A 21,219-nucleotide genomic window follows, 5' to 3' on the forward strand; every position below is an offset into this window, starting at 1 on the left:
TACTATTATACACAGTTCTGGCAGTAATAATAATAATAATAATAATAATAATAATAATAATAATACTATTATACACAGTTCTGGCAGTAATAATAATAATAATAATACTATTATACACAGTTCTGGAAGTAATAATAATAATAATAATACTATTATACACAGTTCTGGCAGTAATAATTATTATTATTATTATTATTATTATTGCCATTTATATAGCGCCAACAGATTCCGTAGCGCTTTACAATATTTTGAGAGGGGGGGATGTAACAATAAATAAGACAATTACAAGAAAACTTACAGGAATAATAGGTTGAAGAGGACCCTGCTCAAATCAGCTTACAGTCTATAGGAGGTGGGGTATTAGAAACATTAGGATAGGAAATATCAAGTAGGAGTGAAGCAGAGCTGGAGGAGAGAGCAAAGCACTATCCCATAGGGACAGGTATGTAAGGGAGAGATTACTCTGGGAGGCCATACGCTTTCCTGAAGAGATGGGATTTAAGGCCCTTCTTAAATGATTGAAGACTAGGGGAGAGTCTGATGGCAGTAGGCAAGTTATTCCATAGGAGAGGAGCCGCCCGTGAGAAGTCCTGCAAGCGTGAGTTGGCCGTACGGGTGCGAGCAGCGGTCAGGAGGTGGTCGCGGGCAGAGCGGAGGGTACGAGGAGGGGCATACCTCTGGATCAGTGAAGAGATATAAGAGGGGCTGGAATTGTTCAGTGCTTTAAATGTATGGGTTAGCACTTTGAATTGACTCCTATAGGATACAGGGAGCCAATGTAAGGACTGGCAGAGGGGCGAGGTGTGAGAGGACCGACTGGATAGGAAAATCAGTCTAGCTGCAGCATTCATTACAGACTGTAGCGGGGCAGTACGGCTTTTGGGGAGACCAATCAGGAGAGGGTTACAGTAATCCATGCGGGAAATTACTAGAGCATGGACAAGCTCCTTGGTAGCATCTTGCGTAAGAAAGGGGCGGATGCGGGCTATGTTTTTGAGTTGGAACCTACAGGACTTGGCAACAAACTGGATGTGAGACTCAAAGGTGAGACCAGAGTCAAGTATGACGCCAAGACAGCGCGCTTGTAGGGATGGACTTATGTGGATATCACTGACTTGAAGGGAGAGTGAGAGAGGAGGATCAGTATTAGGAGGAGGAAAGACAAGGAGTTCAGTTTTAGAGAGGTTAAGTTTGAGAAAGTTTGAGAAATAATAATAATAATAATAATAATACTATTATACACAGTTCTGGCAGTTCTAATAATAATAATAATAATATTAATAATAATAATACTATTATACACAGTACTGGCAGTTATAATAATAATAATAATAATAATACTATTATACACAGTACTGGCAGTAATAATAATAATAATATTAATAATAATAATAATAATAATAATAATACTATTATACACAGTACTGGCAGTAATAATAATAATAATAATAATAATAATAATAATAATAATAATAATATTATACACAGTACTGGCAGTAATAATAATAATAATAATAATAATATTATACACAGTACTGGCAGTAATAATAATAATAATAATAATATTATACACAGTACTGGCAGTAATAATAATAATAATAATATTATACACAGTACTGGCAGTAATAATAATAATAATAATAATAATAATAATAATAATAATACTATTATACACAGTACTGGCAGTAATAATAATAATAATAATAATAATAATACTATTATACACAGTTCTGGCAGTAATAATAATAATAATAATAATAATATTATACACAGTACTGGCAGTAATAATAATAATAATAATAATACTATTATACACAGTTCTGGCAGTAATAATAATAATAATAATAATACTATTATACACAGTACTGGCAGTAATAATAATAATAATAATAATAATACTATTATACACAGTACTGGCAGTAATAATAATAATAATAATACTATTATACACAGTACTGGCAGTAATAATAATAATAATAATAATAATAATACTATTATACACAGTTCTGGCAGTAATAATAATAATAATAATAATAATATTATACACAGTACTGGCAGTAATAATAATAATAATAATAATAATAATAATACTATTATACACAGTTCTGGCAGTAATAATAATAATAATAATACTATTATACACAGTACTGGCAGTAATAATAATAATAATAATAATAATAATACTATTATACACAGTTCTGGCAGTAATAATAATAATAATAATAATAATAATAATACTATTATACACAGTTCTGGCAGTAATAATGATAATAATAATAATAATACTATTATACACAGTTCTGGCAGTAATAATAATAATAATAATAATAATAATAATACTATTATACACAGTTCTGGCAGTAATAATAATAATAATAATAATAATAATAATAATAATACTATTATACACAGTTCTGGCAGTAATAATAATAATAATAATAATAATACTATTATACACAGTACTGGCAGTAATAATAATAATAATAATAATACTATTATACACAGTACTGGCAGTAATAATAATAATAATAATAATAATAATACTATTATACACAGTTCTGGCAGTAATAATAATAATAATAATAATAATAATAATAATAATATTATACACAGTACTGGCAGTAATAATAATAATAATAATAATAATAATACTATTATACACAGTTCTGGCAGTAATAATAATAATAATAATACTATTATACACAGTACTGGCAGTAATAATAATAATAATAATAATAATAATAATAATACTATTATACACAGTTCTGGCAGTAATAATAATAATAATAATAATAATAATAATAATAATACTATTATACACAGTTCTGGCAGTAATAATAATAATAATAATAATAATACTATTATACACAGTTCTGGCAGTAATAATAATAATAATAATAATAATAATAATACTATTATACACAGTTCTGGCAGTAATAATAATAATAATAATAATAATAATAATACTATTATACACAGTTCTGGCAGTAATAATAATAATAATAATAATAATAATAATAATAATAATAATAATAATAATAATAATACTATTATACACAGTTCTGGCAGTAATAATAATGCCATAGAGAGCATAGAGCGCAGTGCACCCCGGGAATTGTAGTCCAAGTCCTATAGTGGGCTCCGAAAATGAAACGTACACCATCCCACAGAAAACCACAGAAATCGCCCAGGAACTACAACTCCCGGCAGACGGAGCGCCCATATTGTGACATCATAGAAACAGAGCCAATCACCGCCAGGTGCGGCATTCGGCACGTCTGGAACGCAAACAGGAAGATTGTGTGGAACGCAGGTTCTGTTTCCGGAATGTCATTTCCGGTCTGTTTTCCTTCTTATGGTCTGAGACCAGATTGCTGCAGGTCAGATGTAATAATATATTAATAATAATAATAATTATAGTAATTATAATAATAATAATCACTTAATTTATTATCTGTGTTATATTCACCTTATATAATATATCTTTATATTCACATTATATAATATATCTTTATATTCACATTATATAATATATCTTTATATTCACATTATATAATATATCTTTATATTCACATTATATAATATATCTTTATATTCACATTATATAATATATCTTTATATTCACATTATATAATATATCTTTATATTCACATTATATAATATATCTTTATATTCACATTATATAATATATCTTTATATTCACATTATATAATATATCTTTATATTCACATTATATAATATATCTTTATATTCACATTATATAATATATCTTTATATTCACATTATATAATATATCTTTATATTCACATTATATAATATATCTTTATATTCACATTATATAATATATCTTTATATTCACATCATATAATATATCTTTATATTCACATTATATAATATATCTTTATATTCACATTATATAATATACCTTTATATTCACATCATATAATATATCTTTATATTCACATCATATAATATATCTTTATATTCACATTATATAATATATCTTTATATTCACATCATATAATATATCTTTATATTCACATTATATAATATATCTTTATATTCACATCATATAATATATCTTTATATTCACATTATATAATATATCTTTATATTCACTTTATATAATATATCTTTATATTCACATTATATAATATATCTTTATATTCACATTATATAATATATCTTTATATTCACATCATATAATATATCTTTATATTTACCTTATATAATATATCTTTATATTCACATTATATAATATATCTTTATATTCACATTATATAATATATCTTTATATTCACATTATATTATATATCTTTATATTCACATTATATAATATATCTTTATATTCACATTATATAATATATCTTTATATTTACCTTATATAATATATCTTTATATTCACATCATATAATATATCTTTATATTCACATCATATAATATATCTTTATATTCACATCATATAATATATCTTTATATTCACATTATATAATATATCTTTATATTCACCTTATATAATATATCTTTATATTCACATTATATAATATATCTTTATATTCACATCATATAATATATCTTTATATTCACATTATATAATATATCTTTATATTCACATCATATAATATATCTTTATATTCACATTATATAATATATCTTCATATTCACATTATATAATATATCTTTATATTCACATTATATAATATATCTTTATATTCACATTATATAATATATCTTTATATTCACATTATATAATATATCTTTATATTCACATTATATAATATATCTTTATATTCACCTTATATAATATATATTTATATTCACATTATATAATATATCTTTATATTTACATTATATAATATATATTTATATTCACATTATATAATATATATTTATATTCACATTATATAATATATATTTATATTCACATTATATAATATATATTTATATTCACATTATATAATATATCTTTATATTCACATTATATAATATATCTTTATATTCACATTATATAATATATCTTTATATTCACATTATATAATATATCTTTATATTCACATTATATAATATATCTTTATATTCACATTATATAATATATCTTTATATTCACATTATATAATATATCTTTATATTCACATTATATAATATATCTTTATATTCACCTTATATAATATATCTTTATATTCACATCATATAATATATCTTTATATTCACATCATATAATATATCTTTATATTCACATCATATAATATATCTTTATATTCACATTATATAATATATTTTTATATTCACCTTATATAATATATCTTTATATTCACATCATAGAATATATCTTTATATTCACATCATATAATATATCTTTATATTCACATCATATAATATATCTTTATATTCACATTATATAATATATTTTTATATTCACCTTATATAATATATCTTTATATTCACATCATAGAATATATCTTTATATTCACATCATAGAATATATCTTTATATTCACATCATATAATATATCTTTATATTCACATCATATAATATATCTTTATATTCACCTTCTATAATATATTTTTATATTCACCTTATATAATATCTTTATATTCACATTATATAATATATCTTTATATTCACATCATATAATATATCTTTATATTCACATCATATAATATATCTTTATATTCACATTATATAATATATCTTTATATTCACATTATATAATATATCTTTATATTCACATCATATAATATATCTTTATATTCGCATTATATAATATATCTTTATATTCACATTATATAATATATCTTTATATTCACATTATATAATATATCTTTATATTTACCATATATAATATATCTTTATATTCACATCATATAATATATCTTTATATTCACATTATATAATATATCTTTATATTCACATTATATAATATATCTTTATATTCACATTATATAATATATCTTTATATCCACATTATATAATATATCTTTATATTCACATTATATAATATATCTTTATATTCACCTTATATAATATATCTTTATATTCACCTTATATAATATATCTTTATATTCACCTTATATAACATATCTTTATATAATATATCTTTATATTCACATTATATTATATATCTTTATATTCACCTTATATAATATATCTTTATATTCACATCATATAATATATCTTTATATTCACATTATATAATATATCTTTATATTCACATTATTTAATATATCTTGATATTCACATCATATAATATATCTTTATATTCACATTATATAATATACCTTTATATTCACATTATATTCGGCATTTAAATACTTTATTTTCCTATGCAGAAAGGTCTATTCATGTTTTTCTGCTCTGGCGTTCGGTAGATTCTCGGATTTACTGAATTAACTCATTTAACCCAGATAGCTATGCCATGGAGCCTATTTGTGTAATAAAATACTTTGGCTCCATGGCAATTGAACTGTATGTGTGTGCTCTGAGCACCATTCAGTAATAATGTGCGCTCAGACCTAAGCTATCTGGGGATATGTTGCATGTCTGTATTTTATGTAATAAATGTAACCTTGTGTATTTTATTGTATTTTATTGTCTTTTTACTGCCATGTGCTTAATGGAGTTTTGCCTCTGTCCTTGGAGATAATTGGATTACTTCCCAATTATCGCAAGGATAGAAGACTCTGTGGAACTGGTTTTGGGCAGAAAAGCCATGCTTCCTTTGGTCACAAAGGACTTCGATCTATCTTTTGAACCAATGGACCAATGACATTGACATATGTTCGTATTTGGAGTATGCGGATTCTGAAAATGTAATGTTTTATGTGAATGTGATACATATTTTTAAAGTTATGAATAATGTGGAAAAAATGTATTTCTCTGCCTGTGATAATTTCATTACCCATTGTGTATGGTAATTGTATCACAGGCAAAGGGGAGGATTTTGTGTGGAAGTGTCTGAGTGTATTGTACGTGTTTATTGGTTGTTTTCCAAAACCCTGTGGGTGGTACTAATGTGTATATAAGAAAAATAAACCCACAGCTCTGTCTGTTCCTGCTTGACCCCCAAAACGGAGCCTTGTCTCGTTCTTGGGGGATTTATTTGTATGTTGTTCCAGTTTGACTGCTAGGAGTATAAACCTATTAGTATGTTTTTTCCTATTTGGTTGTTTACAGCATTCGTATGTTTGAGAGCATTCAAATGCTTCTCCGGTTCGGTGTTTTGGTGTCTACAGTAGCTGTGCCTCTTTCTCTGGAAGGGAAGATCTACTAAACGTCGGTTTAACCCCTTTTATGCCTGGGGGTGCCGTTACAGACCAATCACAAGCTTACAGTCCCACAATGCATCACAATCCCTCCTCTCTGTCCTGGAGATAATTGGGAAGTAATCCAATTATCTCCAAGGACAGAGGCAAAACTCCATTAACCACATGGCAGACAAAGGACAATAAAAGACATAAAAATACATACTGTTACATTTATCACATAGAACATACACATTCTACATATCCCCAGATAGCTTAGATCTGAGCGCACATTATTACCTAATGGCGCTCAGATCACATACATACAGTTCAATCGCCATGGAGCCAAAGTCTTTCATACAGTCTTTCAGTATACGGCTGGGCTCCATGGCATAGCTATCTGGGGTAGCATGGTTTAAACTGTAAAGTACCGAATGGACCGGTGTTCGGATAATTGACTACAGGTAGGAGAAGGGAGGTCGGCGGCTCAGCGGTGTTCGTGACTTTAACAGTCCGCAGAAAGGCACGAACCAGCCTTTCTGCAGGGAAAAAGAACAGTGGCAGGAGGCGGGCGACCAGGCTCCTCCAGTGGCGAGGTTGGTTCCGCCACACCGGACGAAACACAGTTCTGGGAGTCAACTGAGGTTTTTATTCACAGGTTCCAGTATTTATGTGGTTCCCCATGCAAGGGGTTTTTCTTAATCACTTTACAGGGGTTATACAGTAGGGGACTACATGGGGAACTGAACATACAGGACATTTTTTTCACCATGCACTGCTGTACGAGAGGGATACTCCCACAGAATATCCTGTTAAGTGGATTATCCCTCCATACAGCAGAACCGGGCTTTTTACTTAAAAATATGTAACTGGCACATTATTCTTGCTATTGGACCAAATTACATATAGGGCCAGGCAGATAGCTGGGATCTGAGCGCATACTTCGGGAGATTACCGCTCAGATCCCAGCACAATTAGCCGAACGCCACCCGAAATACATTTTAATATGAATTCTCCAGAAAAGACACGAATGCATAGTTTGAGAGAAAGTACCGAAAGACCGGTGTTCCCGAACGGTCTGGAAGTCCAGCGGTGTTCGTGCTGTCGAGTAGCCGATTTTAGTTCCAGGCACTCGACGACCAAACACCGCTGGGCTAAAAGTGAAGTTAGATATAAAGGAATAGTCTGAAGTGGCTAGGTTTGTCACAACAACTACAACTTAATGTATTTGTTCTGGTGAGGATAATCACTCCCTTAAGTGGCCACTCCTCAGATGACCACCGGAGGGGCTTCCTGGCTCAGTGCTGCACAATAGGCAACACTGCCGTTCAGCGGACACTGAATTTTCCTTATAGAGATGCATTGATTCAATGCATCTCTATGAGGAGGTGCTGATTGGCCAAAATGGCGTTTGGCCCTGCCCCATCCTGCCTACTTGCCTGTTTCAGACAATCCAATGCTTTCCCTATTGGCAATTCTGATAATGTCATCAAGGAGGCGGATCAGTGGGCCTGCACAGCGCTGGAAAGAAGGGAAGTTTTAACACCTTCTACGGGAACTAAGGGGGGCAAGCCACCTAAATGGTGTATTAAACACTATAGGGTCAGGAATACATGTTTGTGTTCCTGACCCTATAGTATTCCTTTAAATTCCTGTTAGTAATTGCTGCTCCTGTGAGGTTTCATTCAGAGCTTTGGACTACGTTTTGCAAGCTAGGGTTATTTATTCTTTTATGGTCCCTGACAAAACTGGCCTTTTGTCTCTTTAACCCCTTAAGGACCAAACTTCTGGAATAAAAGGGAATCATGACATGTCACACATGTCATGTGTCCTTAAGGGGTTAAGCTTGCTCACTGTGTCCATTCCTATCACCCCCTTGCCTTTTTTCTAATTTTTTTCTGTTTTTTTATTGCAGCCTATATATTTTCAATTAAACATTCCTGTCCAATGATACTAGGAACAAATAATACAATACATCATCCCCCCTCCCTCTCATCATCACCCCCCTCCCTCTCATCATCACCCCCCTCCCTCTCATCATCACCCCCTTCCTCTCACAATTACCCCCCTTTCTCTCACCATCGCCCCCCCTTCCTCACACCATCACCCCCCTTCCTCACACCATAACCCCCCTCTCACTCTCACCATCACCCCCTCTCATCACCCCCTCTCATCACCCCCTCTCATCACCCCCTCTCATCACCCCCTCTCATCACCCCCCTCACACCATTACCCCCTCACACCATTACCCCCTCACACCATTACCCCCTCACACCATCACCCCCTTCCCTCTCACCATCACCCCCTCTCTCACCATTACCCCCCCTCCCTCTCATCATCACCCCCTTCCTCACACCATCACCCTCCCTAACACCATCATCCCCCTCCCTCTCATCATCACCCCCCCCTTCCTCACACCATAACCCCCCTCTCCCACTCACCATCACCCCCCTCACACCATTACCCCCTCACACCATTACCCCCTCACACCATTACCCCCTCCCTCTCATCATCACCCCTTCCCTCTCACCCCCCTCCTTCTCACCATCACCCCCCTCTCTCACCATCACCTCCTTCCCTCTCGCCCCCTCCCTCACACCATCACCCCCTCCCTCTCATCATCACCCCCTCCCTCTCATCATCACCCCCTCCCTCTCATCATCACCCCTTCCCTCTCACCCCCCTCCTTCTCACCATCACCCCCCTCTCTCACCATCACCTCCTTCCCTCTCGCCCCCTCCCTCACACCATCACCCCCTCCCTCTCATCATCACCCCCTCCCTCTCATCATCACCCCCTCCCTCTCATCATCACCCCTTCCCTCTCACCCCCCTCCTTCTCACCATCACCCCTGTCATGCCAAAAGCATGAGTTCTTGTTTGATGTGTGTTTATATATGTTAAGAGTTGTTTTTTTTGTAAACCTTGGGATGGCATTTATTGTGGTCTTTGATCTTGCACCAGGCCTAGACCATAAAACATCTAGATAGCCATCACCAGAGCTGGACACAAGGAATTTCATAGAGTGGGCAATAGACTGCCAGACCAACCCCCTCTGATTCCCCCAGGGGTCTGCCCACTGAGAAATAACTAGTTTAGATATATAATGAGGGTGCTGGACTATCCAGAGGGTTGAGTTTTCATTTTTCTTTTGTCAGTAACTTCTAGGAGATCAATACCATCTAAGACTCCCACAAGAAATCTATATGGGGTAAATATATGTAAGGAATTTCTTGTGTTTTCTCCTATTTTATTTTATGTACTGTTTTGCAATTTGTTATCTGTATGTCATTTATTTCTGCATTTTGTACTCAGCACTGTGAATCTTTTTTGTCAGATTAAATGTTTAATTAATCAGCTTGTGTCTCTGTTTTCTACGAGCTCCACTCTCCAGAGAGCTCAGGTAAACACGTTACCAAAAAGGGTTAATTATAATATAGCCCATGCTCGTGACAACCCCCCTCTCTCACCATCACCTCCTTCCCTCTCACCATCACCCCCTCTCTCACCATTACCCCCCCTCCCTCACACCATTATCCCCTCACACCATTACCCCCCCTCACACCATCACCACCCTCACACCATCACCCCCTCTCATCATCACCCCCCCTCCCTCTCACCATCACCCCCTTCCCTCTCACCCCCCTCCCTCTCACCCCCCTCCCTCTCACCCCCCTCCCTCTCACCCCCCTCCCTCTCACCATAAACCCCCTCTCTCACCCCCTCCCTCTCACCATCACCCCCCTCTCTCATCATCAACCCCTCTCTCACACCATTATCCCCTATACAAACACACTGCATTCACTATACAAACACACTACATACACTATACAAACACACTACATACACTATACAAACAGACACACACGTATACATGTGTGTGTGTGTATCTGTATGTCTGTATCTGTATGTGTGTTGGTATATGTGTATCTGTATGTGTCAGTGTGTGTATGTGTGTCTGTGTTTGTATCAGTGTGTCTGTCTCTATCTGTATGTGTGCCTGTGTGTCTCTCTGTGTGTCTGTATGTGTCTGTATCTATGTATGACTGTGTTTCTATGTAACTGCATGTGTGTGTGTACCTATGTGTCTGTGTATGTGTGCCAGTGTGTGTATATGTGCATACATCTCAGCATTTCGCCTACACTACATATACAACCCTGCATCCAAATGTCAACACTACATAAAAACACACCACCATATTCAAAAACCACACTACAGAAAAATGCACGTCTGCATTCAAATGCCAATACGTGTAAACACACCCGTACATTCACTCACACATACTCCATACAAAAACATGCTTACATTCAAACACACAAACACTGCTTGGTGCTAAATACATTTTAAAAATGTGCGGGTGTCTTTTACATTTTAAGCTTTGAGGGGCGCAAATATAGGATCTTCCCCGGAGGCCAAATGCTCCAGGTACGCCCCTGATACCATGGGATATTATTTAAGTTAATACAGAATTACAATTAAAACTGAATATATATTTCTAATTATATATTTCTAATTACAGAGTTGATGTGGTCACTTTAATCTTCCACTTCCATAAGGACCAGAGCCCATGCTCAGAACATCAGAGTAAACTGTGATAATGGACAAGGACAGGAATCAGGTGGCTGAGAAGATCTTGGATCTTACCCTGGAAATCATCTACCTGCTGACTGGAGAGGTGAGGGATTCTGGGTAATGTCACCATGGAGATCATCTACCTGCTGACTGGAGAGGTGAGGGATTCTGGGTAATGTCAGTATGGAGATCATCTACCTGCTGGCTGGAGAGGTGAGGGATTCTGGGTAATGTCAGTATGGAGATCATCTACCTGCTGACTGGAGAGGTGAGGGATTCTGGGTAATGTCACCATGGAGATCATCTACCTGCTGACTGGAGAGGTGAGGGATTCTGGGTAATGTCACCATGGAGATCATCTACCTGCTGACTGGAGAGGTGAGGGATTCTGAGTAATGTCATTATGGAGATCATCTACCTGCTGACTGGAGAGGTGAGGGATTCTGGGTAATGTCAGTATGGAGATCATCTACCTGCTGGCTGGAGAGGTGAGGGATTCTGGGTAATGTCAGTATGGAGATCATCTACCTGCTGACTGGAGAGGTGAGGGATTCTGGGTAATGTCACCATGGAGATCATCTACCTGCTGACTGGAGAGGTGAGGGATTCTGGGTAATGTCATTATGGAGATCATCTACCTGCTGGCTGGAGAGGTGAGGGATTCTGGGTAATGTCAGTATGGAGATCATCTACCTGCTGGCTGGAGAGGTGAGGGATTCTGGGTAATGTCATTATGGAGATCATCTACCTGCTGGCTGGAGAGGTGAGGGATTCTGGGTAATGTCAGTATGGAGATCATCTACCTGCTGACTGGAGAGGTGAGGGATTCTGGGTAATGTCAGTATAGAGATCATCTACCTGCTGGCTGGAGAGGTGAGGGATTCTGGGTAATGTCAGTATGGAGATCATTTACCTGCTGGCTGGAGAGGTGAGGGATTCTGGGTAATGTCACCATGGAGATCATCTACCTGCTGACTGGAGAGGTGAGGGATTCTGGGTAATGTCAGTATGGAGATCATCTACCTGCTGACTGGAGAGGTGAGGGATTCTGGGTAATGTCACCATGGAGATCATCTACCTGCTGACTGGAGAGGTGAGGGATTCTGGGTAATGTCATTATGGAGATCATCTACCTGCTGACTGGAGAGGTGAGGGATTCTGGGTAATGTCACCATGGAGATCATCTACCTGCTGACTGGAGAGGTGAGGGATTCTGGGTAATGTCATTATGGAGATCATCTACCTGCTGACTGGAGAGGTGAGGGATTCTGGGTAATGTCACCATGGAGATCATCTACCTGCTGACTGGAGAGGCGAGGGATTCTGGGTAATGTCATTATGGAGATCATCTACCTGCTGACTGGAGAGGTGAGGGATTCTGGGTAATGTCATTATGGAGATCATCTACCTGCTGGCTGGAGAGGTGAGGGATTCTGGGTAATGTCATTATGGAGATCATCTACCTGCTGACTGGAGAGGTGAGGGATTCTGGGTAATGTCATTATGGAGATCATCTACCTGCTGGCTGGAGAGGTGAGGGATTCTGGGTAATGTCATTATGGAGATCATCTACCTGCTGACTGGAGAGGTGAGGGATTCTGGGTAATGTCAGTATGGAGATCATCTACCTGCTGACTGGAGAGGTGAGGGATTCTGGGTAATGTCATTATGGAGATCATCTACCTGCTGACTGGAGAGGTGAGGGATTCTGGGTAATGTCACCATGGAGATCATCTACCTGCTGACTGGAGAGGTGAGGGATTCTGGGTAATGTCATTATGGAGATCATCTACCTGCTGACTGGAGAGGTGAGGGATTCTGGGTAATGTCAGTATGGAGATCATCTACCTGCTGACTGGAGAGGTGAGGGATTCTGGGTAATGTCAGTATGGAGATCATCTACCTGCTGACTGGAGAGGTGAGGGATTCTGGGTAATGTCACCATGGAGATCATCTACCTGCTGACTGGAGAGGTGAGGGATTCTGGGTAATGTCAGTATGGAGATCATCTACCTGCTGACTGGAGAGGTGAGGGATTCTGGGTAATGTCAGTATGGAGATCATCTACCTGCTGACTGGAGAGGTGAGGGATTCTGGGTAATGTCATTATGGAGATCATCTACCTGCTGACTGGAGAGATGAGGGATTCTGGGTAATGTCATTATGGAGATCATCTACCTGCTGACTGGAGAGGTGAGGGATTCTGGGTAATGTCAGTATGGAGATCATCTACCTGCTGACTGGAGAGGTGAGGGATTCTGGGTAATGTCAGTATGGAGATCATCTACCTGCTGACTGGAGAGGTGAGGGATTCTGGGTAATGTCATTATGGAGATCATCTACCTGCTGACTGGAGAGATGAGGGATTCTGGGTAATGTCATTATGGAGATCATCTACCTGCTGACTGGAGAGGTGAGGGATTCTGGGTAATGTCATTATGGAGATCATCTACCTGCTGACTGGAGAGGTGAGGGATTCTGGGTAATGTCAGTATGGAGATCATCTACCTGCTGACTGGAGAGGTGAGGGATTCTGGAGATTGTACTGCGGCAGGAGATTGTATTTTTGAAGTCTGAGATTTGTAAATTATCTGGTAAACAAACTCAGGCTGGAACTGCTGCAAAGCCACTGCCGCAGAGACATACTAGAAATGGCAGATGGATCACTGTAGGATCTGGTAAAACATAGAAACATAGAAACATAGAATGTGACGGCAGATAAGAACCATTCGGCCCATCTAGTCTGCCCAATTTTCTAAATACTTTCATTAGTCCCTGGCATTATCTTATAGTTAGGATAGCCTTATGCCTATCCCACGCATGCTTAAACTCCTTTACTGTGTTAACCTCTACCACTTCAGCTGGAAGGCTATTCCATGCATCCACTACCCTCTCAGTAAAGTAATACTTCCTGATATTATTTTTAAACCTTTGTCCCTCTAATTTAAGACTATGTCCTCTTGTTGTGGTAGTTTTTCTTCTTTTAAATATAGTCTCCTCCTTTGTTGGATGATATTCACCTCAAAAGGTTTCTGGGTCCAAGAGTGGATATGACAGCACGTAGAGGTAAAAATCTTAGAAATCTTTTAGTTCCAAGTCACTTCTACCGTCCACCTATACGTACCTGGTTACATGCTCCTACGGTGGGTTCCTATCAATGTGGCCACTGTGTCGCGTGTAAATACATTAAACGCGATTCCAAGACCATCACAGACAGTGATGGAAAAAAGATTTTTTAAGATCAAATCCTTTTTCAACTGTAACACAGCTGGCATTGTCTACCTCAGTGGTAGTCAACCTTTTTTTACCTACCGCCCACTAATGCAACTTTTTGGTTGAAAAAATTTCCTTACCGCCCACCAGTTTTCGCGCAAATGCGGAATATTTTTTAGAAAGGAGGGTGTTTTACAAAAAATAAATGTACGTACATTTATCTTTTTATTTCTACTTAATGCAGGTTTATAAGGTTTTTAACTTTATAAAGTTTAATGAGAAAACAATAAAGTAAATTGAAATTACCTTTACTAGTGATTAATGAGATCCTTGAGGTTGATGCTGCGAGACTAAATATTTGATATCTGGTTCGATTTTCGTAAGGAACAAACGAAGGTCTCTTTCAGTGATATTCAGACGACTTCTCTGTTTGCGCATAATATGATTTCTCATATTATCTCTCTATGATTTTTCTTGTGCGTCAGCTCATCTCCTCTCCCTCCTCAATTCCCCTCCCCACCTTTTTTTTCCCCTTTTTTCTATTTTTTAACCTTCCTTGTAGCAATGCCCAGTAGGAAGGCTGAGCTAGGTAGCCCACTTACTATATAGTCCACTATAACAGACAGACACACGTACAAGACACACGTACAAGACACACGTACAAGACACACGTACAAGACACACATACAGACACACATACATACACACACACACGACACACACATACACACACACGACACATACATACACACACGACACATACACACACACGACAAATACACACACGACACATACACACATACACACACACACACGACACATACATACACACACACGACACATACATACACACACACAACACACATACATAACACACATACAGACACAAATACAGACACATAGATACACAAATACAGACACATAGATACACACACACGACACATACATACACACACACACACACGACACATACATACACACACGACACATACATACACGACACATACAGACACATGACACATACAGACACACACAACACATACAGACACACACGACACACATACACACACACACACACACACAACACACATACAGACACAAATACAGACACAGATACACACACACACGACACATACAGACACACACGACACATACACACACACATACATACACACACACACATACACATACACAAGACACACACGACACATACAGGAACACAGACAGACACACATACACACAAGACACATACATACAGACACACACAAGTCACACATACCAACAGACAGTCACACATACATACACACACACAAGACACACATATATACAGACACACACACACACACACACACACACAAGACATACATACAAAGACACACACACATTATATTTAAGTCACCCTCCTGTTTCCTACCTTTTAGATTCAGGAGGGTGACTTTCCCTGGGGTCCAGTGGTGGCTCAGGTGGATGGGAGTCAGAGTTCCCACTCTGACTCCCTGGTCTTCCTCCCGCGCGGCTCTCAGGGTTAGCTGGGAGGAGTGATGTGCAGTCACTTCCTCCCAGCTCTGCGATGTCATCACAGGGGGCCCGGTCGCGCTGTTAAAGCGCCCAGCGCTGACCGGGCCCCCTCACAATCCACATCCATCGGGTGGCCCTGACAGCATGGGCCACCCGATGGACCCCTCCATATGCAGCCCCGGCGGTTTGCCGCGCGGGCCGGAGCCGCAATTTGTCACGGCGGTACCCAGTCGCAGGGGTACCGCCGGCTCGCACCCGGTCGTCAGGTCGTCAAAACCTGGAAATCCCTACCGCCCACCTGAAATCCTAAAACGCCCACTAGTGGGCGGTAGGGACCAGGTTGACGACCCATGGTCTACCTTCTAACATGCTCCTGTAAGCTACAATACGTAGGGAAAACCTTTAGACCCTTTAAGGAGCGCATCAAGGAGCATGTTAGATCTCCCAAACTCCCCACTGACACCCCCATAGGTCGTCATCTAAAAGAATACCATGCGGGTAATCCACAAGGACTTCGGTTCTGTGGACTTGAACTGGTACACAAGGACAAACGCATGGGGCAATTATGATAGATTCCTGAGACAAAGGGAAAGCCGCTGGATCTATTAACTCAGAATTCTTCAACCTAACGGCCTTAATGAAGGCTTTTCTTTTGCTCCTTTTATTTCATGCGTCCATAGTGTTTACTATTATCAGTTTCTTTAGTACTCTTCTCCTATTATTATCCCCTGTTTTTCATTCTGTGAATCTGTGTATTCACTGTACAGGTTAGGAAGCAGTGTAGTACTAACCTTTCTGCCCTCTACTATTTTAGATTAGCCCTTGTCATCATTAATGGAGACTCTCTCCAATTTGCTATCTGATTATGTCAACACAACTTTCTCCCATCAATTAAACTCTTTATGTATTAATATCAATATCTACTTTCCCTCTTGTTATACGGAGGTCACTTTAATTCTAATTTATTTATTGGGGTATATTTCCAGTTATCCCCACTTGCATCCTAGTTTTGTGTTTAACTCTATATTTCACATATGTTCGCCTCTTTTTACCCAGGTCATCATATCTACTATATTATGAAGTGGCATTGCTAGGGTTAACATTCCTTCTTCAATTTGGAACTAGTCAATAATATCGTTTTGGTTTCACTGCAAGATTGACAATTGTATACCTCACATTACTCAACTAACATTGTTTGGGCATTTGTTCTGTATGTGTTTTGTAATTGTCACATTTATGCAAGACTGTTTTGACTCTGTTCCAAACAATCCGATATACATTTACATTCTGCATATCGTAATCCGCACTCTAACTGAGTTGCAGTACATGTGGTAGACTCCAGCAAGGGTTAACTTTGCTACGATATTCTGAGCATCACAGCTCCCCGCCCTTCATTTCACGCAGCCCAATGATCGAAGGATTTCCACTGACGTCAGATCCATGGGCGGAGCATTAAGTAGGTTTAAAAAGTGGCGCCTTTCATTCCGCAAACTGCTCTTGACATGGGCGACTTGTTTTCGCCGAAACGCGCGTCGAGCAAACTTTTATTTGAACGGATGCTTTTAACTTAGGACATTTCTTTTGGCTTTCTGATTGTCTTTTTCACTATATGGATGGTTAATACTTCAGCAATTTATCCTATGCTAGGGACTCCTTCCCCCAAATCTCCTATAGTATTGTAGGTATTTATTACATTTATATTGCTGGCTAGCTGGATAGCTGTTACAGTTTGCAACTTTACAACTGTTTCTACCATCCATATATTTAGATGCATTTATCTCTCTTTGCATCTAAAGTTTTTTTCGTTTAGATCATAGAATTTATAACTACAATTTGGCAACTTGGCTATATATATTAATAGTTATTTCTATGTACCTTGGACTAAACTTGATTCCATTAGGTCCCATTTTATTCATTTTTGTGTGTTTACTTATTTATTTATTTTTGAGTTCCTCCCCTACGAGGGAATATTAAAGAGTTTTTTTTTTTATTTATATTCTCTGCGCCTTACTGGTATATTCATAATTGCAGAGTTTTGTTATATTTAGATACCAGGTCTTTTTGGGAGGCAGAGGGTTTACATCTGCCACCCACTAGTCCACTTTTTTTCTTCTAATAAGTACCTCCATTCCTTAAAAGCCATCACTATAGCCAATAATTCCCTGTTCCCGACGTCGTAATTCTTTTCAGACTCAGACAACCGTTTAGAAAAGAAACAACAGGGAAGGAGGGGTTCGGTATACGATTGTCTTTGTGACAACACTGCACCTACACCTGATTCAGAAGCGTCTACTTCCATTACAAAGGGAAGGGAAAGATCAGGATGGTGTAACACAGGGGCAGTGGCAAATGCCTTTTTTAGAGTCTCGAAGGCCTCAATAGCTTTAGGAGTCCAAACCCTGGGGTGTAAACCTTTTTTAGTCAGTTTGGTGATAGGGGAAATAATGGATGAGAAGTTTTTAACAAACTTCCTATAATAATTGGCAAACCCTATAAACTGCTCTATTGCCTTAAGTCCTTGGGGAAGGGGCCAAGACAGTATGGCTTCCAATTTAGAAGGATCCATGCTGAATCCCTGTTCAGAAATGACATACCGTAGATCTCTAAGGACATCGTTTATGAGGTCCTGAAATACAGCAGGAGCATTACACAATCCAAAAGGCATGACTAGATACTCGTAATGCCCACTACGTGTATTGAACGCCGTTTTCCATTCATCATTCTTCTTTATACTAACCAGGTTATAAGCCCCCCTGAGGTCTAGTTTAGTAAAATATCTAGAACCTTTAACGCGATCAAACAACTCAGTGATGAGAGGGATTGGATAGGCATTTTTAATCGTTATATTGTTTAGGGCCCTGTAGTCTATACATGGCCTCAAATCGCCGTCCTTCTTAGCCACAAAAAAGAAACCAGCACCAGCAGGAGAGGAGGACCTTCTAATAAAACCTTTACTTAAGGATTCCCCTATGTACTCCTCCATGACCTGGTTTTCTTTCTCAGAAAGAGGGTAGACCTTACCCCTAGGAGGCATAGTACCCGGTAACAGGTTTATGGCACAGTCATAGTCACGGTGGTGTGGTAGCTTATCTGCCTCCCTCTTTTAAAAAAAACAATGCAAGGTCTGCATACACAGAAGGGACAGAAACAGAAAGTGGTTTAGCCGTGGGCACTTTGCATGGGTTCGGGGGCTGGTTGTCTAGGAGCGGGTAATGCTAGTAATGCAGTACTGGGTAGAGCAGGAACGGTTACTGGAGTGGGAATGGGTTCGGGCACAGCAGCAGCAGCCTCCTGAACGGCAGGTTGCAAGTGTGCAGTACAAGCCAGTATGGTTTGTAAAGCTTGAGCAAACTGATCCATACGGTGGTCTAAACCATGCATTCTAGCCTCCTGATTAACCAATAGCTTTGGAATGTCAGCAGGTTCCATTATGGCCCTGTTGTAATGTCACGATTCGGGAACCTAACACACTAACAGGTCACAGATAGTAAAGGGTGCAATACCGGTCCTTAGAATGGCCGGGTTAAGCACACTAAGAATAGTCAGGAGACAAGCCGAGTAAAGGGAGCCAGAAAACAGAAGAACGAGAAACAAGCCGAGGTCAAAAGGAATGGAGAATACAGAAGAATCGGAATAACAAGCCAAATATTCGGTAACCAGAGAAACACACGAGCAAATAGCAATACAGGTATCAAAGACCACAACAGGGCACTGAGAGACAGGAAAGGTAAGTATTTAAATCCTGTGCTTAATTCTGATGGGATAATTTCCAATCAGAATTAACAACCACACGTGGGAGATATCTATACCTCCCACTGTGATTGTAGTGCTGTGACTTCAACGCCGGGTCACGTGGCTGACCCCAGCGTTTGTATGAATGCGCGGTCTCCCAGCGTGCAGCGTTATACATGCTACCGCTGGGAGACGAGGAGGATGCGAGCGCCGTCCGGGGCTCTGAGGACGCCGCTCGCCAACAGGTAGGGGAAGGGGAGACTGCGGGCGGCGAAGAACTGAGGGTGAGTGCTGCAAGCAGATTGCAGCCTCCCCTTGCAGCCGCCCGCGGGACCCTGACAACAGTTTCCTGACTACGTGTAACTAACTAACAGATACATCTGCTTGTATATGCCATGTGGATATTGTATGCCTACTAAATGTTGGGCCTAGCTGAGATCTCCTCACATTTCCCCCTTTGATGCTTCTAAAATTATGTATTCCAGATGCATCACTTACCATACTTTGCCAATACCACTCGAGTAAATACAGAACAGGAGAAACTGATAGAGCTTTTTAGCTTGATCCTAGGGGCTCCCATGTAAACTTTATCTGAGCTCAAATATCTGAATACAGGTTACCTCTCTCTGAACTAGAGGTTTGTACTTCCGGATGACCATTGTTAAGAACGCTGGTATGTCAGATACCCGTTCGCTTCTGGTTCCTCCTGAACTGCTAAAAGCTGAGTGATTATAGCTCGCAGTTCAGGCATTAATTCAAACGTTCTCCAGAAGACAATGCAGCATTCAAGTAATTTCTCCCCTCAATCAGACACATACCCAAACATCAGCCTAAACTAGATGAAGGGTACAACAGGAATTAATTTATTCAGGCCAACTGGACGGTTTATATGCAAGTCCCCATGCAAGGGGTTTACTGTGACATATTCCAGGGGCATTCCCCA

At 38.0% G+C, this 21,219-nt stretch overlaps 1 protein-coding gene across 1 annotated transcript in view; it reads left to right on the forward strand.

Annotated features, from left to right (window-relative positions):
- LOC134574878 (zinc finger protein 665-like) overlaps positions 1-21,219 on the forward strand; it is a 125,966-nt gene that overhangs the window by 56,085 nt on the left and 48,662 nt on the right. The window lies entirely within an intron of this gene.

The sequence above is a fragment of the Pelobates fuscus genome, chromosome 10 (assembly GCF_036172605.1).
Source record: "Pelobates fuscus isolate aPelFus1 chromosome 10, aPelFus1.pri, whole genome shotgun sequence".
NCBI lineage: Eukaryota > Metazoa > Chordata > Amphibia > Anura > Pelobatidae > Pelobates > Pelobates fuscus.